This window comes from Rhinichthys klamathensis, unplaced genomic scaffold (assembly GCF_029890125.1).
Source record: "Rhinichthys klamathensis goyatoka isolate OS25496 unplaced genomic scaffold, OSU_Roscu_1.1 h1tg000050l_1, whole genome shotgun sequence".
Taxonomy (NCBI): Eukaryota; Metazoa; Chordata; class Actinopteri; order Cypriniformes; family Leuciscidae; genus Rhinichthys; species Rhinichthys klamathensis.
In genome coordinates, this window is record NW_026606596.1 from 5,555,272 (window position 1) to 5,582,584 (window position 27,313).

The window sequence follows — 27,313 nt, forward strand, 5'->3', positions numbered from 1 at the left end:
ACTCTCAGTAAACTTCCGGCTTCTGAACTGGTTGCAGTTCCACTCTGGTTCCATATGAGGGCGCTCACAGGACGAGTGCAGAATGAATGGAGGTCTATGGAGCTATACCCCTCAAAATCCACTTTTCTCAGGATAGAATTTTTTGTCTAGTAATTTGAATGTTGTATTCGAAACGAGATGCAAAGAAATTACACATTGTTGGGTGTTAGATTTTTTAGAGTCACTTATCTGCTTTAAAAAGTCTTTTAAAATGTCAATGACGTCATACACATTGTACGACCAGAGATACTGCTTAAACGGCAATCCTTCAGTCACTTTGGTGCTTTCGCGCTCTGCACTTTCTTTTCTCTCGAGACAGCTAGAAGAGTTTTTGTAAAACTAAAGTTCTTAACATTCTGGTCCCGCTTCGGATGCCACGATGCCATCAAGCGGTATCTCTAGTCGTAATCAGTCCTTCACTGACCAACCAGCGTTCATTAGCAGAATGCTGGCGTGTTATGGGCAACAACAAGTCAACCTGTAAGAAATCGAAAGGACATAAGCACTCGTTCATTAAACTTTCGACCTATAACCCATGTTGAACATGCAAAACCTATAATCAAATCTGAGATATCTCAACGGGTGAAAGAGACAAATTTAGCCGTCTAGCCCCATAGACTCCCATTCAATTTGCACTCATGGGCGATCGCCCCCAGTGGAACTCTGGTGGAACTACAACCACAATTCGGTGCAATAGGACTTATTAGGGAGTGGCCAGGCTCTCCGTAGACGGGCTCTGGTACATACTAGGCGAAACGGTGCTGCTTATTCACACAGACACGCAGAACAAGCAGAATATAGATTTACAGTAGAGCAGTTTTTTGCGCTGTATATTAATCGACACACTATAGCGATTTGATTTATTGCACAGCTACATTTTAGATTTATTCATCCATCTATCAAATCGCACAGTTTACCTGACATCTGCATCACACTCTTGATTTGATTGTATCCAGAGGTTTGAACACTTTCAAGGTTGTAGTGAGAGATGTTGCTCTATCTGATCATTTTTGTATCTATTTTAATGCTGTTATATCTGTCTGTAATAGTGCTCAAACAAAGACAGTAAGAAAATGGTACATCACTGAAAGTACAAATTAATTATTCACCCACCTTTTCTCCTCCACTCCCACCGTTTCTGGGTCCTCGATCAATGAACTTGTGAATAATTTTAATAGTAAAATCACAAATGTTATTGATGAAATTGCACCCATTAGGGTTAAAGTTATCTCCAGTAAAAAAAGATCTCCATGGAGAAATGACCCACTTGTTAGATCCGGAAAAAGAGTGTGTCGAATAACTGAACGTAAATGGCGAAAAACAAATCTTCAAGTACATCTTGGTGCCTATAAAGAAAGACTTCGCATTTATAATCTGGAACTTAGGAATGCAAGGCGGTCTTTCTTTTCTGATATTATTGCCAAAAACAATAACAATGCACAGGCTTTGTTCGCTACAGTAGCATCTGAACTATTATCCACCAAGGCCTGCAATGACTTTGCCCCATTCTTCAGTAAAAAAATTCAGAGAATTAGAAAATCAGTTAGTGCCTCCGTATTATGTGCAGATTATGTATTATCGAACCATTCTGTTGAAATCAATTTTCATATGACAGAATTTCAAATAGTTAACAAAGATAACTTGGAGGATATTATACAACATCTGAACACTTCGTCCTGTTGTCTTGATATCCTGCCGACAGACTTTTTTAAAAATGTTTCAAACTGTTTGGTCTTAGACCTTCTACAGATTGTAAACATGTCTCTTCAAACAGGTATCTTTCCTCAGGCCCTAAAAACCGCAGTAATCAAGCCACTTTTAAAAAAGAATAATCTAGATAAGTCAAAAATGGATAACTATAGACCGATATCAAATCTTCCATGTTTAAGTAAAATAATTGAAAAAGTGGTCTTTCAACAACTAAACCTTTTTTTGTCAACACACAATATTTTTGATGTCTTCCAGTCGGGTTTTCAACCACATTACAGCACTGAGACGCTTCTTGTTAAGGTCTTTAATGACATCCACCTAAACACAGACTATGGCAAAACTACAGTATAAGTATTGCTAGATCTCAGTGCTGCTTTTGATACGGTCGACCACGACATACTTTTAAACCGATTGGAAAACTGGATAGGCCTCTCTGGTTCAGTTTTAAAGTGGTTTGAATCCTACTTAAAAAACAGAAACTACTACGTGTCCATAGGTAATTTTACATCTGAGTATTTATGACGTGTGGAGTTCCCCAAGGCTCTATCTTGGGACCTCTGCTGTTCAATATTTACATGCTTTCTCTAGCTAAAATTATGGAGAGCAATAATATTAGCTATCACAGTTATGCGGATGACACGAAAATCTACATAACTTTGTCACGCGGAGAATATAGGCCAATACAGGAATTGGCTAGGTGCATAGAAGAAATTAATCATTGGATGTGCCAGAATTTTTTTTAATTAAATGAGGATAAAACTGAGGTGATTGTTTTTGGAGCAAAAGACGAACGCCTAAGAGTCAGCACTTATCTCCAAACAACAACAATGCTAAAAACAACTGACAAAGCGAGAAATCTTGGCGTAATTATGGATCCAGACCTGAACTTTAACAATCATGTTAAGGCTGTAACCAAGTCTGCCTACTACCATCTTAAAAATATAGCAAGGGTTAAAGGTTTTATGCGCCAACAGGATTTAGAAAAACTTGTCCATGCTTTTATTTTTAGTAGACTGGACTATTGTAATAGTGTTTTCACAGGCCTCCCGAAAAAATGTATTAGACAGTTGCAGCTGGTTCAAAATGCTGCTGCTCGGGTCCTCACAGGGACCAGGAGAATGGATCATATTAGTCCGGTTTTGAAATCCTTACACTGGCTTCCTGTGTCACAAAGAATTGATTTTAAAGTACTCCTACTGGTTTATAAATCATTAAATGGTTCAGGACCTAGTTATATTTCAGACTTGCTTGTAAGCTATGAACCATCTAGACCTTTCAGATCATCTGAGACAGGTCTGCTTGTTGTCCCCAGAATTAGATCTAAAAAGGGGGAAGCAGCGTTCAGATTTTATGTGCCACATATCTGGAATAAACTTCCTAAAAACTGTAAGTTCGCAACAACTTGCAGTTCTTTTAAATCAAGGTTGAAGACCTATTTATTTAATGTTGCTTATTTTTAACCTATTCATTTATTTACTGTACTGTATTGTAAATCTTATTTTTGATGTTGCTTTTAAATTTTATGTTTTGCACTTTGTAAAGCACCTTGAATTGCATCACTGCTGAAACGTGCTATATAAATAAAAATTGCCTTGCCTTGCGTTCTAAATAATACGGCCTTAAGTTATAAATAGAACTTTATTAGCAGGGAGGGATGGTGTTCGCGAATATGGGAGAACATGTTCGACGTATTTCCTCCTTTTGCAGCCACTCTTCGTCCACATTTCTGAACACAACTGGATTTCCATCTTCAAGGAAAACCCCGCATTTATGGGGACACCCAAACAATTCCCTCACTGCAGATTTTCGGCGGGGGATAGAGATTAGAATTCGCAGCCTCAGTCTCCGACATTTTCTCCACTGCACGCATGGGTGGAGTCTAAGCAGTCAAGTGGAAAGAAGTTGCATATGCGCAGGTGAGTTCTGGTTTAATTTTTTTTTTCAAAAACCGTGGATAAGCAAATGTTCACGATATGATAATCGTGCATGTCAATATCGTGATAAACCGTCATACCGGTATACCGTTACAATCCTACACACGTGTACCTATAGGAATATGACGCCTATTGTATTTATACACAAGTTCCTTCAGTATTATCAACAGCTATCGCGTTTCTCAGGAGCTAATTACCCTCCTCCATCCCCAGCTCCTCCTCTCGCCCAGTCAGGACTTGGCCTTCTGATTCCCCTTTGAATCAGACTAAATTCTCGAATTATGTTGTACATTAAAATCTTGAATTAATGATATCTGCAATACATTCATGTTGGTTCTGTTTACCCTAAGGGGGTTATTGCTGCTCTCCCTGCTCTTATCCATGCTAGGCTGCATGGATGCGCAGGGAGTTCTCGCCCAGAACAGAACCATACCGCCAATCCAAACTTAATGCTAATTGTCAATCGTATTTGGCGATAGTGAGTCATGAGCGACTGAGCAGCGAGCGCACACACAGAGATGAACACTAAACAGAGTTAATTTTGAGAACATCTTGAGCAGTTGTGCATCTTCGGAAGTGGAGCCAAGTAACAAAACATGCTGCGCCAGAGTGAAACCTGATCGCTGAACACGGAGGAGTGGCCGGCCTATTTTCAGCTTATCTTTTCAGCCTTTTTTCTCTTTCGGACAAAAACCGAATATGCCATTTCCGGTCGGTAATTTTCAGCGGCCAAAATTTCAGTGCATCCCTAATGCTACGTTTTGTTTCATAAATCAATTCCTGTAACGTATAGTGGCATTTACCATACCTACACTCATAAATAATCAGAGGTCATTGTTAATGCATAATTCAGGTAAGATCAATGCAGCGGTTAATGGTCAGAGCTATAAATTATTTATTTTTGTCATGGTTCATTAGCAGGCCATGTTCAACAATGTTCTACCACCAGTTAATAGTCTTATTCTCATCGAATAAAATAATTCCAAAAAAAAAAAAAAAAAGATCATTATCATTGTTAAAGTGCTAATTAACAATTTCAGCTCAGGCAAGTACATCTGATTGTTAGAAACCCTTTTGTAAAGAAATATATTAAAGGTGATTTTAATCATTAAAATGTTATGATTCTTAAGATTTAATAAGCAGATACAACCACAATAAACAGTTCACATGTTGATTCCCCTGAAATCTGTAAACACGCTTGCTTTTGTTTAACATCCCGAGATGGCCAAAATGGCTCAACCACTAGCACGAATTTAGGGCGGGGCTATCTGTTTGGCCAACCAATGGCAGACAAGGAGAGGAAACCTGTTTGTAAGCAGTCACTATTTCTAAATTCCATTTTAAAGATTTGCATGTGAGTGCATGAGAGTGGAAACACAACCACATACAAAGACATTTGGTGAGCCTAGTTTGAACAACTGAGGATCTTAACAATGTACTGACCTCTTGGAGCTAAACAAATAATTCAACCTTCAAGGATGCATTATTTGCAATGTTGCAGGTATAGGTGGAGGAGATATAGGCCTATTAAAAGGGAGCCTGTCATCATTTCCTCACTATTATTTCGTTCCAAACCCTTATTACTTTCTTCTGCAGAACAGAAAAGGCAACATTTTTGGGGGGAAAAGGTCAGTGTTTGACCCATTGACTTGCATTGTATGGACAAACACCACTGACAGACAAATTTTCAAAATGTGTGTGTGTGTGTGACAACTATGCCTTTTAGATTTGGATTATTTAATTTTGCAGTCATTTAGAATTTATTAAAAAGAGAACCCCTACAGAAACACATCTTGTCCTGTTGCCATATTCTTTGTGATGTAATTTCACATGCTCAAAGCCACATTTAACTTCACCTGGCAGGTAGAATATAAAAAAGGAAGAAAAAGGTTTTGTTGAAATTAAATACTTTTGGGAGGTGACATTTCCTGGTTTCGAATAAACCTTTCTTTAATTTACTCTACTTTTTTAATATACTTGGACACACTGTGCAGTGAGTGCTTTAATTTCATGACATCAATATTAGCTTTTTATCTTTTATTCCAATTTTCCCGGCATGAACTTCAAGCACATTTCGTATACATATGAGCCGGTTTCACATCCGATTTGCCCAAACGCATAATCTCAGTGTGTGGAAATTTCTCCAGTTTATTTGGGATTTTTAGTCATTTATTTACATGGAAAGACTTTCACAGTGGGGTAAAATTCAACACAGAGACAAAGACGTCTGGTCACAATGTGTTGATTTTCAACACGAGTCCCCTTTCCAAACGCAGAGTCTCCATGAAACATTGATGTTCCCTAATTCCTTGGCAGAAAGCTTTGAGTGGTAATAACGTGTTTCTTTCTGCTCTGCCGTGCCTGACCAGCGACAGGAAGACTGCAGGCCATAATTATCCTGTTTGTTCACAGGCCGACGCTTTTTATTATTTAAATCTCTTTGGGCGAGAAAGGGAGCTGGGAGGCGCGAGTCTCTACCATTTTCTTGTCATGTTGTGTTCGTCAGCGTTAATGTCACTTTCTGTAATTTGTCGGCGTTTTGTCCTCTTTATGCTTCTGAATGAAGGAACGCAGGCATTTCCCTGAGTGAAGGAAATGACACCGTGGTGTAAAAAAGTTGAAATTTGAGCAAATTGTAGGATTTGAGAGCAATGGAAGGCCAACAATCAGGCTGGGGGATAAAATAGAGTGTGCTTCTGAAACTATTCTGGGCCTGTTTTGCCGCACATGCCTGTACCGGAAGCTCCCATGAGGAGTAATTGTGGGAAGTCAGGCCCAATGCTCATCCATGACTTGGGTTTCATTTCACCGCGGTGTTCTGATCTCGCACAGACCGTGCCTTATATATTTTGTGCGTCATTACTTTCCTCTTGAAATGGATGACATACTTCATACACTGAACCATTTCATCATTTCTACACACCTCGTGAGGCGGTCAATAACCTCGGTGGACTAACATATCCTGCTCAGCGCGGCGATGCTGAGCAGTTTTGATCATTCTTTTGCCCAGAAAGGCTTGCTATGGTTGTAAATATATATTTATGTTGACACCTGTTGGTATGAAATGTCTGCATGTGTATAATATGCATACATATACTGTATATAATAAACTGTTGAAGTGCCAGCTAGCCTCTCCCTATGGAGGATCCCTATTTCACTATACATATAAAGCGTTGTGGAAATTAGGGTTCACGTACCAACCCAGAAGTGATAAAATAAAATGTAATTCTGTATCAATAGGCAAGACAAGTAGTTTGTTTAGGCATGGTTTGTAGGGAATTACAAACCTGCGCACATATATTCAAACGCACATAACTATAGAATCAATTCTTAATGCGCATGTGAACCCCATCAGCGTTTATCACAGGTTTGCATTTAAAGTCTGTTTAGAGAGAACGGTGTCATCTTAGCGGCCCCTAATTTAATAACAAATGATCATTTCACCGGAAGTGAATCAATCAAAACTAACTTTAGCTGGAAAATAACATTATTCAAGAACCGCTATAAAACCAAACCAATCTATGTTACTTTAAATTATATTAAGTTTATCTCTGTAAAGCTGCTTTGAAACAATCTACATTGTTAAAAGTGCTATATAAATGAGGATGACTTGACTACTATATATGTTTAAAAGCAAGTAAGCTGCTTACAGATGCACATTTTAAGAAATTCTAGCCACAATTTAGGTTACACAAAAGGTTAATTATGTTTCCTTATTATAATAAGGAAGCATAATTAAATTATATGACCAATGGGTTATGACAACATATGTTATTACATCGCTTTAACTCATCAAAATAAGTTAAGCAATTTTGTTATACAAGATTCAATTTTTTATTTTTTTAAGTCAATTTAATGTAATTTAAGTTGAAATGACAAACAGTTGAAGAACAAAGTTGACAAATGACAAAGTTGATTGTACCTAATTTAAGGCAGAAAACTTTTTTACAGTGTAGGAATGCAGGATTTTTTAGATTCAAGCTTCAAATACGTTGATATTTTAATATGTGCGACTGGATTGCGTTAGATGCACAATATATTGCTATGGTTGTACTTGTATGTGGTTATTGTCCATATTAGAGTTTTTTATTATTATTTATCAAGCGATATTGGATATTTTCAGGGAGATATATTAGCTTTGCCGTCATCTAGCACTCACTTAAAAATAACCTTTAAAACCAGTTATAATTTAAGGACAGTCTTTTTGTACTGTGCAATATCGTTCAAAAGTTTGGATTGATTGTTTTTAAAGATATGAATTGTTTTTGTCAGCAAAGACATTCATTTGATCAAAAGTGACAGTAAAGACATTTATAATGTTACAAAAGTTATATTACAAATAAATACTGAACTCTATTCATCTAAACACCCTGGGAAAAAAAAATATATCAGTTTCCACAGAAATATTAAACAGTAAAACTGTTGTCAACATCTTGAGCAACAAATCAGCATATTAGAATGATTTCTGAAGGATCATGTGACACTGAATGATGCTGAAAATTCAGCTTGGCTATTTTAGGAATAAATTACATTTTAAAATATAAAACAGTTTAAATTGCAATTATATTTAACAATATTACTGTGTGATCCAATAAATTCAGCCTGGGTGAGCATAAGAGAACTAAAACATTATAATGTTGTGATACCTAAATTTACTAAGGCTAAGTCTAATAATTGTGGCCCTTAAAACTCAAAATTACACATTTAAATGTTTTTTTTCTTGGAAAAAAAAACTCTTTTCTTTGTTTCACTGCAGTTTTAAGGAGAAAATACTCAGCAATGGTGTAGACTTAGCCTATGTATTTGCACATGGTTTGTCTTAAAGCATATAAAAAACAACACATAGAAATATAAACATTCAAAGCTTAATTTTCACCACAGGGGGACTTTAAAAGCATTTCAAATGATAATTTTAGCAGAGGGCTATTTAAAAGCATTCCAGATCAATCACTTATGGGGTATCATGATGGTTAGGATCTCCCGCCTTAGAAGTCAGCTGCCTATTTACTGACTAAGAAGCTCACTAAGTTTACACAGTTACAATATTTAAATATATAGTTGAATACAGCACCACTTAAAACCATAAAATGTGTTGTCCTAAAAAGACAGAGACTCTGTATATTGTTTACAGCTTAACAGTATGAAATTGCCTCTCTTATTTGTATTCAGAATAGCAAGATGAAAGTAGGTGTCTTTTAGGCAAAGAGAGAGGGAAAATATACTCAAATATTTACTGCACTGCGGTTGCCATCAGCGCTTGTTGCTAGGGAACTATATGAGTGTATTTTATAAAAGAAACATAGCTTTAACCAAAGCTGCTAGTATGACACCTTCGATAAATAAACGCAGTGTATTTTGTCACGCTCACACAAGCAAGCCCGGCTTAAGAATATGATAAATTATTTTGTAAAACAAACTTCTACAAGACACTCCACTTCCCAATTTCATCTCTAATATGGTGTTATTAATCTTTAATGTTCTTGTTCCTATAGCCTGCCTAGAGTTCATACGGCTATAATTCCCAGTTTACCTTTTTTTTCTCAGGTATAATGAAAATCGCTGTTAAATAAGATTAAGTGGGTCTCATTCACTAATAATTGCCTGGATTATTTCGTATTTGTACACAGAACTAATCTACGCCTTATTCACACGCACGTGAACTTGTTCTTGTTCTAACGTTAGGCTGCATCCGAAATTGCATACTTCCCAACTATATAGTAGGCGAAAAAAAAGTTTGAGACAAAATAATGACAGAATTCACAGTAGGCCTACTGATAAAAGAGTAGGCAAAAAGTACCCGGATGACCTATTTCCGGTGAGATACGATGGACACTTTACCACATTACACACTCATACTACATAAAACGTGCCTACCAGGGGCGGACTGGCCATCTGTGTGATCTGGAGTATCACAGAACGGCCGGTACTCCAGGACGGCCGGCGGGCCGGCCCGCCACCCACCACACACGCAGTCATAACCTGTTTTTTCCCCCCACTAATCTGTTTCACACTCCAGTACTGTAGGTGGCAGCAATGCACCTTTAAGTTGGATGCCAGCGCGGAGCATTATCAGCTCGGCCCAAAAACACTGCGATCGCGGCCGAAGCAGCTGTGCGGACTGATCTCGATCACGCGAACATTATTACACAGAGTTGCGCGATCCACTGAGAAGCATTTCAATTCAGCGCAGAATTCTCTATCTCTATTATAAACCCACAGATGGCTGTGATTTAAGCTAGTTAAAAGCCAGATTAAACAGCGCTGATATTCTCCACATCTTGACGCAAAAAAACAGGTGAAACATTGTTCCAAGAACAAACCAGTTAGAAGACATTTCACTCCACAACTTATGAATTAACTGTAACTTAGTAAAACAAACTTTTTTGGCAGAAATGTGCCTGTATTCATATTAAAAATGCTGTTATATTAATAGTCATGTAGGCCTATAAATGTGGGCTATTAAATGTAGCCTAATGCAGTGTTTTTGTTTAGAAGTTATGGCAGTTTATTTATTTATTTTGCATTAAATATTTATACTAAATGTTTATGCTACAATAGGTTTTTAGAGAATAATATATATATATATATATATATATATATATATAAAAAATTCACCAATTGTTGAACCAGAATATCAAGATATTTTATTATTTCGCATATGATGGTGAAAAAATAAAAAAGTTAAAGTTAAAAGTAAAGGTAAAGGTAAAGGTAAGGTAAAAAAACACCACCATGTTATATGTATAATAAATATTTTTGAGTATAGCCCTTCTAGATTATTTTATCCCTTGAGGTAGCCCTCACACACAAAAAGGTTGGAGACCCCTGGTATATAGTAACTAAATGTTTTATAATTACAAGTTTGTGTAATTAGGGTTTCTGTAGCCAGTGACATTTCATTATTTGTATTTTATTTTCAATGCAGATGTAATGGCATTGTACATTTTTTTTGTTTTTATTTGAAGACTGAGGCTTCATTAATAAACAAAACCCCAATTGTCATCATTGTTTTTGAGATATTACTTGCTGTGAATACCTTGTCTGATATAGGTTACAGTATTGTGGCATAGTATCAGGACATCCTAGTGGCTAGGGGCGAATGGCTGGATGATGGGCCTATTTGGGAGAAAGTCCAGGGCTGTTTTTTAGCCCCAGTCCGTCCCTGGTGCCTACACAAGAGTGTCTGTGATTTCGGACGCATTTCAGCGGCCGCATGCACAAGGTTAGACATTTGCATAAAATATGGCTAAACCATCTCCATATAAGTCTCAAACTCGGCTCCTGCGGGCCAATATCCAGCAGAGTTTAGCTCAACTCTCCTGCCTGGAAGTTTCTAGTAATCCTGAGGACCTTGATTAGCTGGTTAAGGTGTGTTTAATTAGGGCTGGAGCTTAACTCTGCAGGACAGTGCACATCCAGGAGCTGAGTTTGAGACCAATGATATAAGGGCTTTCCGCACAATCTTTCCTCTACAGCACTCAGTCACTCTCTTCGAACATATGCAGTTTTCTGCAGATGCTTTCTCGCCAGATCCTCGAGCAATGCCAAGTGTGTCCTTCTCAAAACCAGTTTAAACTCAATAAACACCTTTTATACAGAACCAGATCACAGACTTCTCATCATTAGCCAGCTATACGCATCTGTTATTCAAATGAACCACGCAGCTGAAGCTATAACGCAGCTTCTCTTACTCTTTCACTGTATATAATGAAATCTATTTAAAGCTTCAGTCAGTAACTGTGTTCAAATTTTACAATTAATTATATAATGAGCGAGTAACATCATGAATCAATTTTCCAAACCGTGTTTTTCCTGAATCATTTTTCGAATGTTTATATTCGGACTATTTTAGATTGATTCGGGTCGGCAGTTTAAATGAAATTGTATTATTTATTAGTTTTATAATATAATATAATCATGTTAAGGTGAGATTTAATATATATACTCCTTAATGTGATTATGAGAGCAGCACAGAGAAAATGCTCTTGGTGTATGAGTCAGTTGCTCCGTAAATGTGGAATACATTTTAGAACAAATGTTTTTGGTGAATCATTATGTTCATGTAAATATGCAGATTTCACACACAAATTTGTACATAGGCTACGCATGCTTAGTGAATGAGATCCAGTGGTTTTATTAATTTTTTTTTCCCACGAAGCACTAGGCTACAAGTATAAGCAACGTAATAGACTGCAGATGTCTGAAGTCGGTGACCTATAGTAATTTATCTAATGCTGATGGCCGTGTAAATCTTTAAGGTGACAGGTGCACCTGATGCAGTCAAAATGCCCAATGCAAATGGAAATGCAACAGAACTTCTGCCATCACAGTCAAGCCCTGCTTTTACTGCCATCAAGTGTTGAGCAATGGAACTGCAGGCATGCTTATGAAGGGGCAGTTTATGTAAAATGCCATTTAACATTTTGAATCGTGTTTATTGCATCTTATAAATCTCAAAATAGTCTACAAAATAGTCAAAAAGATTTTTATTTTTATTTTTTGCTTAAAAATGCTTTTTAAGTAGCTGAGTTAACTATTCTTCAAAGTCTAAGTCTCAGCCCTGAACATGCAGAGTCAGACGGAGCATGGCTTTATGACAGACATGGATTTAATTAGGGAGGTCATGCCAGTGTATTAAAACCTTTAATGGTCCCTGTCCTCATATTCATCTGTCAAAGATCAAGGCTTTCTCATTCTCTGTCTAAATATCACAAAGGCCTCTATTGGAATAAGACAGCATGCACGCCTCCATCCTCTTGAACACTGGAAATGTCAGAATGGTGATGCTCTGGGGTATTAGAGAAAGGGGGAAAGGTCAGCTACTGTAGTCTGCAGCTGGCATATGATATTTGGAGATGAGCAAATGCAGACGGCAGACTGGCTGTGCTGAAGGGCCTAATGAGGCTTAAGTTCTGCCATGTTCTGATTATCAAAATTATCTCAAGATGGTCACAAGATCATTTTGTGGTGATCGCTAATTGGAAGAAAACGGTTGTGTTTGATATACCGTGCCTTGTGAAAGTATTTAGAGCGAAAGCCGATAGTGTGAATAAAATTCCCAAATTATTTTCTGGAATTTTAATCTCCTTTTATAAACATACCAAGTCGGCAACATGGTATCGGCGTTCAGAAGTCGTCATAGTTGGGTAAACTTCTAAAGTGGTGATCGGGATACGACAATTAACAAATATACATTTTATATTCCCATTTTCTCCAATAGCAACGATTTTCCAAGAGAGGGAAAAATATAGAGAGATAGATTGCAGCAGTCAGACGAGAGAATGTCAAATTTGTCGTCACTCCCTCAACCGTTGTATTAGATGTTTATAAAATGAGAATAAAATTCCAGAAAATAATTTGGGAATTTTATTCTCTTTGTGATGTTATATTATAGTAGCTATTTATTAACATTTTGAATTAGCGTGTGTTTTTATATTTTTAGCCTTTATTTTAATTAGAGTTTTAGTAATTTTGTTATTTGCATTAGTTTTTTTGTTGCTCTTTTTATTGAATAATTTCAGTACTTCAACTTAAACCTATTTCAGTTAGTTGCAAAGGAAATGTTATTTACATTTTTTAACTTTTTATCTAAAATGTATCTGTGATGCGGTCACTCCTACTAGCCACCTTGGTGGGTCAAAATTGACACTTAATATGTAAGGGATAATGTATAGCGAGGCGGTTGTTATAGCGAATACAACCCCGACAGGCTGATGCGGGAGCCCGACGCGAAGCGGAGGGATCTTGAATCAGCCTGAAGGGGTTGTATTCACTATAACAACAGTCTAGCTATACATTTTCCTGCTTATTACATGGCTACATACCAAATAAATCAATAATTTGACACAAAATATTGATTTAAAAAGGAATTTATTGATTTAAAAACGATTGTATTGTTTCCGCTAAAGAAAATAGTCCGTTCCGTCTCTGGTTAGAATCCTGCTACGTCCATAGCAATGCGCTGTTTTTCATGGCAACAGTCTGTTATACTTCGCAGCGGTCTGTTATCAAGAAATAACACACCGCATTCTACACTGGAATTCAGCCAAGCCATGTAATAAATATATATATTTTTGTCAAAAGTGTTTTCAAAAATATGTATTTCTCAATCCATATCGTCATATCGATACTGAAATATCTGAAACTCTTCCGATTCTCATTTTCATCAGAATAGAAACTCTCTCATCTCTCCAACTGCAAGTTAACACAAACCTGCTTCCCCTCACTCACTTGTTGGTGTTACAGGGCTTGAATTTATGCATGGGATTGCGTGTATTGCGTATTGCCTAAAGTGCGCGCACATAAAGCCACCTCTCAGTACAAAATTGAGTTCTTTTTCGTTGCGAATTGCGCTTAAACAGTCAAATACACACAAAATAATGTCAAAATGCCGGTCTTGGGGAGTATTCACGTAAACAGTCAGTAATGTTTTAGGTGAACGTAAACAGTTGAGAAAGAAAACACATGTCTAACAGTATAATGGATTCCAGTGTCACGTCTTAAAGTGACAGCAGCCTAATTTACCCGCTGCCAAATTAAGAGAAAAAATTAAAAACATATCTAAATGACAGTTTTTCCCCATGGCATCGATGTCAAAATTGTGGCCAGTGAAAATGCAGTGTGTCTAGTAACTTTGGAAAACCACTAGCCACAGTAGCTGGTGGACAAAAAACGTTTGTGTCAAGCCCTGCTTACAACTACTAAGCAACCACCCAGAACAACAGAGAGAACTCAAAGCTGCATCTTGGCAGCCATTTGCTGTACAACAAACTAGCATTGTGGCTGCAAATTTTAAAACAGGCAATCACCTCTGCGTTGTTTTTAGAAAATGTAAAAATCTGTTTTGCAGCACTGTTACTGTTATCACTGTTATCACCAAATTCACACCCCAGTCAAGTGCCCAATATTCTGTTAAGATTTGCTCAAGGTTGTTCAGGTTTGTCAGACACTGCCTTGAATTCTCAATTGGGTTGAGATCAGAGCTTTGATTGGGTCTTGTAGCACTTTCAGCTTTTTGTTCTTCGGTGTTCGTTCCACCTTGTGTTTGGGATTTGTGTCAAAGATGACCTTCCTCCCCAGCTTAAGCTGTTTAAGCCAACAGTTTTCAGTGCAGTGCTTCCCTACAGTATATATTGGCACATCCACACTTCATTTAGTAACTTCAGAGGTATCTTAGCAACTTTACAACATTACTGAACTTTCATTTTTAATAACTAAATATAGCCTACAGTCTCACACTCACAATGTTTCAAACATTATTTTTTACAGGCCAATTATATCTGCACATGTAGCCATAGTGTTCTTTGAAAGCAGAAGTTTAGTAAATTAATAAACAGTCTACATTACACTTGGGTGTGATGTGAAGAACAAGCTTAATATCTTCAATAACTTTGCTGAGTTGCTGCTTGTAATTTGCAAATGGGTACAAAAATTGCTAAGTCCCCTCTTCCTGCTAATTCAACAAACACTGGGACTTTCAAGCACTTCGATATTGCTTTGAACCTTTTCTCTTATTCATGCATTTACTGTGCCTCAGCTTCATCGGAATGCGAATTAGTCTTCATTTTCACAGCTCTCCTTAATTCGCAACATGACTAATGAACCAATAACTCTGGGATGTTTATCCAGAAAATGTGCTAGTTATTGTAGTGATTAACAACTAGAGCCCAATTTTAAGGCTATTGCGTACTTGTTAGAGCAGTTGTGTTTAATCTGTGGAAACTTTCTTTATATAACTGAATAGCTATGCAACAAATTGTGTACTTGTTAGGACGGTTGTTTTTCCATCAGTGGAGACGTATCCTATATAATTGAATAGCAAAGCAAATCATTTTTCATATATTTTTATGCATGCAAAAAGTGTTTAATGCAGGGCTCCGTAGCGCATGACTCATATGAGCTGGTTCTTTTTAATGTGTCATGAAAATATGTACAACTAAATTTGACAAGAAATCTGAGGTATATTTTTACAGACTGCCGAAAGCTACAGAAAAGAGAAGCAAATGGATCACTGCAATTCATAGAAACAACTGGACTCCAGGCAGGAAAATGGTGGATTTGCAGTTATTTTTGTGTCAATATGCTGAATTTAGGTGCAAAATCATACCCTATATATTGTATTGACAACTTATCAATTAAAGGTGCCCTAGAATGTTTTTTTTTATTATTTTATAATGTTTCCTGGGTTACCCTTATAATGTTAGTATGTTTTTTAGATAAAAAATAATCATAATTTAGAAATAAATGGCATTTTTCCTAGCCTGCTTTTAGCCTCTGATTTGAACACTCTGTTTGAAGGGGCGTGTCTGCTGTGGGATTCAGTGTAACCGGCCACTGCTGTGATTGGCTGACATGCTTGCATATGAAATAGCTACGCATTACATGTGAAACTCTCTCCCGAATACTTTTACTACTGCTATTATACGTTTTTACTATAACAGCTATCGAGATTAACGAATCGTGAGATGTTTTTAAAGTATTTAGATCTATTCCCATCACATAAAATGTTGCCGTGATGAGCATTGAGCAGATGACAGTGTGTTGATCGCGAGAATGAAGATCTTATCATTGCAAAGCAGTTTCTGCACTCTCTCTGCTTTCACCAATGCAAACACGATGATGTAAATACAGTAAGAGCTTCGTTGTGCAGTAACGTGCGTCATTGATTTCATAACGAGTTTGGCAAGTGTCCAGATAAACTCGCGCTGTGTGGAAAGATTGTTCTTTGATCGCTTTCTGTATATAATTTGTTCACAATTTAAATACGATTATTTTCATCCTACTAAAAGAAACGATGTGAAGCTGATATTTTAGTCACTGGCTTGACTTACTGATGCATAAACAGTATTGAACGATTTTGAGAGAAAGATTACCTGTCTGAACTTGAACAATTACACATCAGAAAGTGTTGCTTGGTCGCTCGATCCGAGGCCAGCTCTGTATTGGCCCAAGTTGAGGAAACAGTCGGTGAAATGTTTGGAAATTTCCAGAGAAAATAAAATTAACCCATTGTTTCTTCAGAGGCTCAGATGAAGGAACTAAAAAATACTTTTGTGTTCATGTGTACATCCACACTGAGCAACTGCCATGCTTCCGCTGCGCAGTTCCGCCTGGCATTGAGGGCTGGCATTATGCAAATATTTGGAGGCGTACATATTAATGATCCCGACTATTGCGTCACAGTCGGTATTGTGTGGAGAACCGACCGTTTTTCAGGGATGTTTTTCATAAACGTGAATTAAATGAGAACGCGAAAACAGTCCAGTTTGAGATTCACTCTATGTCATGTCCATGCACTAAACTCTTGTTATTTGACTATACCAAGGTAAATTCAATTTTGAATTATAGGTCACCTTTAAATATTTAGCATCGTATATTCTGCATAATTGGACGATTTTAAATAAACACTGACAAAAAACTACACAAGTTTTAAGGGGGGCATATAATGGTACATGCACTTTTTCAAGTTGATTGTACTGAAATGTGTGTTGGCAGTGCCTGTACACAACCATCATATAATGATAAAAATCCATCCAGTGTTTTTGTTTTAATCTCCTTATATGTTTTCCCCTGCCTCAAATTGAGCCGTTCGATTTTCTGACGTCACACGGTCGGACGCCCCTCCCGCAATTGTTGATTGACAGTGGCGTTTCAACACAGACCCGCCCTAGCTCATGAGCGAGCTGTCAATCATAGTCTGCGCGGACCGGCGCGGTCATTGTTGATATGCTGGAGCACTGTCTATGAGCAGAATGGCGTCTAAGCGATTGTGGTGTTCTGTTCTTGGGTGTAATAACGAACACAGCAGTCATTTTAATGTTCCTAAATCCGAACCGCTGAAGACGCAGTGGCTGAGTTTGTTTTCGAAGGGAATATTCCCCACAAGCAACGTCAATGCTTTCATGTTTGCGCGAATCATTTCTCAGCAGACTGCTTTATAAACGAGGGTCAGTATAAAGCTGGTTTTGCTAAGAAGCTGCTCCTGAATAAAGGATCGGTACCAGCTATTCGTGTTCCTGCTGAACCTCTAGAACAACTGAAGTGAGTGTAACGTTTTATTAAACTTTATATTAATATTTATATCTTTGCAAATCGCTTGCACGCTTCACGATGAATGAGTCTAAGGTTTACACTCAGGGTACATTACGGCATGTTTTCTATGTAAGACGTTCTCAATATAATTCATAATCCCACGTTTATAATGAACAACGCGTTATGGTTATTGAGTTACAAACGGTGTACGCACAGAGCAGAGGGGCGGAGTGAGCAAAGCTCATTATCATTTAAAGTCATATGCACTGAAACGGCGTGCGGAAAACAGAGCTGTTTTTGACCAGGTAAAATAACTGTTTTCTTACAATACTAATGAGAATTTTTAATTAAAGTATATTACAAACTTTTAATTTAGACCCTAAAGAATCATATTTGCTTGTACAAAAATGGCATTATATGACCCCTTTAAGGCTGGAACTACAACTGCGCTAAAATCAAATGAGAAAAAGATACAAAAACACTTACTTACTGTCACCTCCTGTTGCTTGAATGCTTCTGCTATTGGTCGATCTCATGTGATTGACAGGTTGCCCCGCCCTCACGCCAGTAAACACGTCCGCAGAGAAGAGATGTCACTGCATCACAGCACTGCAACTGTTTAAAGATTATGAGAGCACATGACTTTAAAAAAATATATATGCATAAATAAATCATTTATAATAAATACAATTTAATTGTCAATTTTGATTTCATGGTGACTTACTGAACCGTGAATCTGATTTTGGTTGTATCCGATTTGAGATCAGTACTACATACTATATACTTCAGCTTCATGAGACTTACACTAGTCTAATTACTAATTGGTTGTTAATATGAATAAAATATTTAAAACAGTGTTTTGCATATTAAAAGCAAATCATGTTGCTTAGTTGGGGACACTTAATATTCAACCGCATTATTGATTATTTGACTGGACTGACGCTGCTGTATGAGAACTGAACTGAGCTGGACAATGACATCATTTTTTGCAGAACTGCTTTATAGATGTAATTAACTCATTTAATAATTGATGATCTTTACAACGGAACCGAATCAACACTGAACTAACTGACTTCAGCTGAACAACAGCCTAAATGCATCATTCTTCCGGTTATCATCACAGAAAAGCTCCTTTGAAACTATATGTATTGTATAAAGCGCTATATAAATAAAGCTGGCTTGACTTGAAAATATTCTAAAGACATCAAAAATATTTAAAAAAAATATTGGTTATTGTTTAATATGAGGTCCAATTGTAAGTTTAATCTACACACATACAATCAGGATGACTAGATTGACAGCATCGACTTAGAAGTAATATAAATATAACTAAAAAATTCCCTATTTTTAGGAATAATTTAATTATTGAAAAATAATGCACACCTAAAGTGATAACGAGACCATGGCGAGAAGCAGAGTAAACGCTCATTTTTATCCAATTGTTAGTCATATTTGTTTGCTTGGTCAGTGTCTTTATGGGGTTTGTTCATTTGCTGTTTTAGGCTGTAAGGACCTGTGAAGCGATATTGAACTGTATAGTAATGCAGTCGACAGACCTACTGGACCTATGGAACTACATAGCTGTAGATTTACTAAATAATAACTGTCAGAATCAAGCATTCAACAGCCCTGTTGTATAAATTGTCATAATCTATATACCACAACGTCCCTTCATCACAGCAATTACTGTTGTTATGTAAACAAGCTGCACTCAATAAACTGAAATGCTTTTGAACCACCATCTTTATCAATTGATTTTGTAATTTAACATCTAAAAAGTCCTTTAGCTCCTAAATGCATGCTCCCTATAGTCAAGTCAATAGTATTTTGTCTGGAGTTTCGAAACAATGTCACAACAAAAGAGTTCCAGTCCTTAGATAGACAGATATAGGTATAAAACTGTCAAATATACTTACACATACCTACTGAAATAGTGCTTGCATTGTAAATTGTCTCTCGTTATCAGAGTCTCATCAAAGACCTGTCGAGCTATATTGTTTGGTCTGATGTCATCTGGGCTAAATCATTATGGGATGTGGTTTTGTGACTGACAGTGGGTCAGTGGCCCTGACTGGACTCATAAGAGATGAGCACAATGAGCGTGGCTGTCGCCTCGACACTGAGCAGTGCTGTGCATCTCCATTTGACATTTCCAGCCGTTTGTTTCATCGTCACCCTGTGGGTGTGACGTCTTCTCTCTGACCCAGTAGCTTCAGGGCTGACACAAATGTCAATGGGCTTGCTTCCAGCCTCAAGCCAAGACTGTGGCAGAGGACCAGTACATCATGCCTGCATGGTCTTCACATCGAAATCATATAGGTTCTACTAGCCAATCAGATCTTGGAGTGGTGCCCAGATGATGTAAGGGAATCATGTTAATGTTCTGAAGCTACTGTTACTCATGAACACTTTAGCTCCTGAAATAGAAACGGACTTAATTACAACTTAATGAGCAACTGTTTACCAATTTTGCAAGTGATTCTCACAACATTTAAATGTTAACCTCGCTGATTATATCAGGGTGAGATCTCTTTACCTCCGCTTCACCTTTTATAATGAGTTTTTACAACAAATTATAGTCCTTGATCAAAGGTTTCATACAAATGTTGTTCGTTTTTTCACTTGTGTCTGCTGATTTTATTTTAATGAAATACATTAGGCTACTTTTAAAGCCAGCAAAGTTAATGCTATATGTCAGATGTTGATTCCCAAATGTTGATGTTTCATCCATCTATTAATTATTTATTATTTATTAAAAAAATCATATATTTTGAGTTTATCCTATTGAATTTATTAACCCTTTATTATGTATTGCTCAAGTCCAGCAGAGGGCACTGCTGCACAGATCATTTGAAGTGTAAACATGTATTTCTTTCCTGTATGTAAAAATACACCATTTTTTATTTTTTATTAGCTAAGTATTTGTTTGACTAGATAGATAGATAGATAGATAGATAGATAGATAGATAGATAGATAGATAGATAGATAGATAGATAGATAGATAGATAGATAGATAGATAGATAGATAGATAGATAGATAGATAGATAGATAGATAGATATTTGTTGTTCTCCCAGGCCTAAATATTAAAGAATTATTTAAATGTTAAATATTATTTGAATATACTTGTAATGATATATTATTAATGTTATTAGTAGTACTACTATTATTATTATTTAGTAAAATAAAATAAAAAACAATTGGAACTATTCAAAAGAACATTATTTAATAATATACATTTTACTTGGGGGGCCTTATTATTTTTTATTGAATTAATTTGATATTTATAAACGTCTTCAGGGAACCCTTTGTCGTGGAAGGATTAATTAAGTTCAAGATATTTTAATGAAAGGTTAGTATAGTGGCTTTATCATTAGAGCTTCTGGAAAATGCAGTGCTCTATTATATCAGAGGCAAAGGCTTTCCATTTGATTTTCACCCTAAAATGAACACAGGCACACATAAAACAAGAGTGTCACTCGTTAACTAGACTATGTTCAGCACTTCAATTGAAAATCAAAGCTTTATAGCCCTTAATAAATGTCTTTTTTATATATTCTTCATTTGAAAGAGAAATTCTGGTAAACGCATGCCAATGCTTACAGGACTGTTTGAAAATCTTTTGAAAACACTGAAAGTGTTTTATTTTGACTGAATTTGTAATTAAGGTTTTCAATAAACTGGGCAAAGCTACTTGACTAGCAATAATAAAATAAACAGCAGAAGGGGAAACGAAATTTTATGTCTGTTTAAAACAAAATTGAATGAAGACACTGAGGTTCTTTTTTCAATGAAGCCCATGTGATAGATGATTGCGGTCTGCGGGAAATGTGATCACATATTTGTGTACTTTAGTGTTTGTAAGTCTCAAAAGAGTTCATTGTGTTCTAATTAAATATAAGCAAATCTGTTAAAATCTCCCCTGTTGTGTTACAGCACTTCCCTATGTGTTACCCACAGTTCTCTAGTTAGTTAATTAGTAGGCTGTGGTACAGCTTATTATTGAAATATGAAAAGCATTCTTAAAAAAAAAAAAAAAAAGTAGTAGGCTATATGCACTTAATAAATACACTCAGTAAAAGGGGTTATATCTAAGAATTTTCATGTAGCTATTAGGCTAAATTTTTTTTTTTTTTGCCGATGTATGGAGTCCCAAGGTGGCGGAAAAAAATAGGATGGGAGATTTTTATTTTATTTTATTTTTTTAATCTTTTGCGTTCCCTTGCAAAACGTTTCCGTTCCCCCAATAAACTTTGCGTAGCTCGTTGTCTTACCGTGATTGTAAATAGGTGTCGTTTGTTTTTTAACAACGTTTAGCTCAACAATATTGATCCGGGAACTTCGATAAGCACTGACTGCAATATTTGAGTCCAAGTTCAAACACTATGAAACGCTCCATTAACGTACGGAGCTCTGAAACACTGTCAGCGGGACATTAAACAGGAAGTCTGTGTCTGTCCGAGCTCACAACAGGTTTTGCGTGGGAAGCAAATATCTTTGCGAGGGAACGCAAAAGTTGCGTGGGAACGCAAAAATTGTGCGTGGGACAAATATCTTTGCGAGGGAACGCAAAAGATTTGGAAAAAAAAATTATCCCATCATTTTTTTTTCCACCACAACGTCCCTTAGGGGCTCGAGCCAACCAATGTGTGAATCGCGTGTACGAAACTTAAAAACGAGATCCTTCCCTGTCCCTGACTTCCTATGAAAATCTGTAGATTTGTAAGTGAATGACTCGGGACGTTTTTGCCGGGGATATCAAAAGGATGTGACGCTTACGTGCGCTACTGACAGACAGATCTCTTCCGTTCAACACGTAAAATTAAACAATAGTCTCACAAAGCCTTAATTACCTCATCTGTTGACATGATGCCTGTGAATTGTAGAGATGGTGCAAACCTATTCACATCGCTATGATCAGAGGCTTTCTTAACTGCGGTTTTCTTTTCTTCCAAATTAAGCCAGCTGAAAAACATGGGGTGATGTGAATTTATACACTTTTAAAGGCCCACCTATCATCCACGTTCTAATTGAGAGGATGGTGTCGAGATGTCCGTTAATTTTTACTTCTTCCAAGCAAAGAACGAAAAGGGTCAGCAGCAGTGATCGGGGCCTTGAATCACGTTCAGTCTCTTCCACGTTACGGTGTGCACGTCACGATCTCCACGAGTGCGAGCACGAGCAGTAAGTTGCTGGCTGCAGTTCACTTAACGGGCACCGGTGTCGCCGCTAATAAGGGTTCTCTTACGAGAGTATCTCTCGTACTGCGTAATAGCTTACGCTAGGGGAAAAAACTCTTTTCCACGAGATATTGAAGCCAAAAATTATCCTTAATTTTTTTATTAATGTAAAACGCTTTGCAGCAGCAAGCAGACATAGGGGAAACAGCTCGCGCGCCTATTGGTTGCTCTGCAGCAAATGCAGCAGCCTATCGAGAGAGACTCTGCGTGACGTAATGACCAATGGGGGCAATTCGCGCCCATATCGTCACGTCCCGCCAGAAGGGGCGTGGTCTCACCCTATAAATATGCTCGTTAGGCTGGTACAAGCTGATTTTTATCTCTTCAGCGACGCACACGCATCGCTGGATCCGGAGTGAGAAGCCGCGCCGTCGAAGCAAGCCTTTCAGCGGGACGAGCTCTGGAGTCGCTGGCCTCGCCGCCTTCAACTGCCGTACCTGCTGCGCTTTCCGGCGTTCTATATCCTTTTATACTCTGTGTATTTACTCTGTTGAGAGTGTTTGCTCGCTTACTTCACGCGACTCACACTTCTCTCACAAAAGAGTAGACTTGTAGTCGAGACCGCCTAAACCGAGACCAAGACACTACCAAGACCAGATGGTATCGAGACCAAGACAAGACCAAGACCAAGACCGACCAAGTCGAGACACAGACCAAGTCGAGACTAAGACCGAGACCAAGTCGAGACCGGAGGGGAAAAAAAACATTAGTGTTGAAGCTAAGCAATAACTTGTCAAATGTTGTTTTGCATTTGCCTGCCTATCTCTGCTGATTTCGAAGTCTCCAAATGAATCCATTCTGCAACTTTTAAATACATAATTATATTTTTAAAAACGAAATTATAGGCTTAGGTGCAGGATCCGAAAGTTGGTCGTTTTTGTCGCTATGGTTACACACACACACACACACACACACCGTGGGCGGTGCGCTCAAAGTCATCTGTCAGTTGTGCAGTTACCCAAAATCTCCTGAATGAAGGTAAAACCCATCATGTCACTGATATGTGTTTTACTAAATATTAATATATCAAAAACTGTACATGATAAGCTATTAGAGTAAAACATATTGCGTTAGGCTACTTCATGAGTTAATAAGAAAAAAGATTTTACAATTCCTGCAAATGCAGTGATGAAGTTCATGTTCTCATGATTTATTTTTATGAATAAAACTTTTTCAAAACATACCCCCCTCTGTTTTTTTCACAAATCGCACCCTGATGATATGTGTTTTTTAAATCAAGTGATCAAAGTGCTCGTTGCCGCTGCGATCAGTGGCGCGGATACAGTGTTTTCTCGCGTGGCTCGCGCGCACCGCACTGTCTTCACTCGGACGCGCGCTTCAATCCGTTGCGGATATCGTCGTGGATATTGTAGTATTGTATTGCTCAATCCCCTGACCACTATGTCGGTCTGAGACAGCGAGACCTAGACAAGACCGAGAGGTCCGAGACCAAGACAAGACCGAGACCAAAGACCGTCAAGGCCGTGACAAGACCGAGACCACTTTTACGTGGCCAAGACCGGTCTCGAGACATACATCACTACAAAAAAGCTGCGTCTTTTTAAAGATGCCTTCCTGTGGCTCGTGCCGCGCCCCGCTCAGTGATGGAGACCGGCACGTCATCTGTGTTTCCTGCCTGGGTGAGGATCACGGGGCTCTCGCGCTCGCTGACGGCGGATGCCCTCATTGCGAGCTTTTGCCTATGGTGACTCTGAGGACTCGCCTGGCATCATTTTCCGAGCCTTCACCACAGCCCGCCGTGGTGCCGCGCCGCAAGAAGCGCCGCGCCCAGCGCGCTCCCGAGCTTTCTCCAACCCGCCAAAGCTTGCCGGTTCGCCCGCCAGCTTCGCCGGCTTCGCTCGAGTCGCTCACTGACGGACAACGGCCGCCGCCTGCCGCCGCGTCCGTCCACGAGTTCGACGAACCCACCGAGGCGTGTTCTCTTCTGGCATCCGATAGCGAGGATTGGGCGAGCTCCGTGGACCTCCCCTCCGCTAGCGTTTCCCGCCAGACCACTGGTAAGAGAACCGGCATTGAGACTGAGCTGATGCGTCTGCTCTCTCAGGCCGTGGGAAGCATCGGCCTCGATTGGGAGGCGCCCGCGCAACCGCCGCGCAACAGGCGAGCTCTGTGGACCTCCGCCTTCTGTCCGCGAGTCGTCAAGGAAACGGGCCAGCATCAAGACCGCGAGCCCTAAAAACCGCGGCTAGCTTTCTTTACGTTATAAGAAATCTACCCCGCCCCCCATGGGCGTGCGTCACCGGCAAATGAGAAAAGAGTGTTTCAGTCCCCGCCGAGGCCGGACTAATCTCCATTTCTCAAACATTTCTCAGCTCCTAGTTTGAGCGGCTGAAAATGTCATTATTGCAGCAATGAGCCTGTTGTATAACACGCACACCTGCATACAAACGCCGACACACACAAAACTGTGATGACACTCTCTTATCTGCTTGCGCTAGTGTAGTTCTCCCTGTGGCCCAGTGGCGGAACCTGAAGCTTTCACGCGAGAGACCCGTGTTCGATCCCGGCTCTCGCAGCAGATAAAAATTTAGTCTCGCCGCGGCCAGACTTCCACCGAAACTTTTCGCTCGTTCAGTTCCAGAAAATGCGACTGTTCCAGTGTATTTTGCAGTAAACAAGCTGGTACCACGGCCCGCTTGCCTGCACATAAAGGCCGTTTCCATGGCGACCCAGAAAAATCATGTAATCATTGTATTTCTGGTTTTCCGGCCACAGCCGATGGTGTTATAAGTGTAATAAAATGCTCACAGCCCAGTGTTCATTTCTACACACAAACACAGCCCGCCACGGTACAGGGCTCGCACAAATGAAATCGACGCATGTCAATTGTGCATTAAATGTAGTGAATGTGCCCACAACCCAGTGCCCACAAACACTACCACGGTTTCTGTAAAACGAAACCAACACAAGTCTTCCTAGCCTCCTAGGAAATCAACGGTGTTTCAGTCTCGCCGTGGCCAGACTTCCACTGAAATTTTCGCTCGTTCAGTTCCAGAAAATGTGACTGTTCCAGTGTATTTTGCAGTAAGCAAGCCAGTACCATGCCCGCTTGCCTGCACACAAATGCTGTTCCCACGGCGACCCAGATAAATCACATAAATGGTGTATTTTCTGGTATTCCGGCCACAGCCGATGGTGTTATGAGTGTATTGAAAATGCCTACAACCCAGGGCTCATTTCTACACACAAACACAGCCCGCAAAAATGCAGGGCTCGCACAAACAATCCGGCCGCGGCCGATGGTGTTATGAGTGTTGTAAGAATGCCCACCCAGTGCCCATTCCCACACCCAGACACAGCCCGCCACGGTGCAGGGCTAGCACAAATAAAATCGACTCAGGTCGATTGTGCAAACAATGTAGTAAACGCGCCCATGTCACCATGCCCGCTCACACTACATGCTGCGTGTCCCTTGGTTTCTGTAAAAACGAAACCAACACACATTCAGTCGGCCATGACCGACAATGTTTTCAGTGTAATAAATGTGCCCGCAGCCCCGCGCCCACATTTTCTCACAGACACGCCGATTCCTACGGGATCTCCCCCGCTCGCTTTTTCTGCACAATCTGCCATAAAAAAGCTGAGCGCGGCCAGGCCGCCCGCTGTGATCAGCGCGCCCCCCGCCTCGAATGCTGTAAACACCGTGTTGTGTTCCCAGTATCCCCGGGCTCTCGAGCTGCCGTTTTGTCGCGGCCGGAGCCCGGATTTCATTCTACCTCTAGCTATTCACGCAGATGCGTGGTCAAAGCTTCCCGGGGTATCAGAATGGGTGCTGAACACTATAAAGAGAGGCTATTCGCTACAATTCGCTCGACGCCCGCGGCGCGCGTCGAAACTACGGTGAAAAACGAAGTGTCTCATCTACTTCGTGCCGAGATAGCGAAACTACTGAGCAAAGGGGTTATAGAACCTTTATCTCAGGCTCAGAGCGAAGGGGGCCTATACAGCAGATATTTTCTGGTACCGAAAAAGGATGGGGGTCTCAGACCCATTTTAGATCTATGACAGCTGAACAGAGTGCTTGTGAAACGCCAGTTCAGAATGCTTACGACCAGGAAAATCCTCGCGCAAGTGCGCCACGGGGACTGGTTTATGTCGATAGATCTGAAAGACGCCTATTTCCAAATACAAATAGCGTCCCATCACAGGCGATTCTTGAGATTCGCCTTCGAGGGCCAGGCATATCAATACACAGTCCTGCCGTTCGGCCTGTCCCTAGCACCTCGTACATTTACGAAGTGCATGGACGCGGCGCTCGCACCTCTGAGACTTCAGGGCATGCGAGTCCTGAACTACTTGGACGATTGGCTGATTCTAGCTCGATCACGATCGGAGCTC

General features: G+C 39.2%; 1 protein-coding gene across 1 annotated transcript in view; it reads right to left on the reverse strand.

The window, feature by feature from the left end:
- Positions 1–12,262: 12,262 nt before the first annotated feature.
- letm2 (leucine zipper-EF-hand containing transmembrane protein 2) overlaps positions 12,263–27,313 on the reverse strand; it is a 149,429-nt gene continuing 134,378 nt past the window's right edge. The window contains exon 12 of the mRNA XM_056247900.1: positions 12,263–12,272. The gene's annotated coding sequence lies outside the window, so the exon portion shown is untranslated. The remainder of the gene's footprint in view (positions 12,273–27,313) is intronic.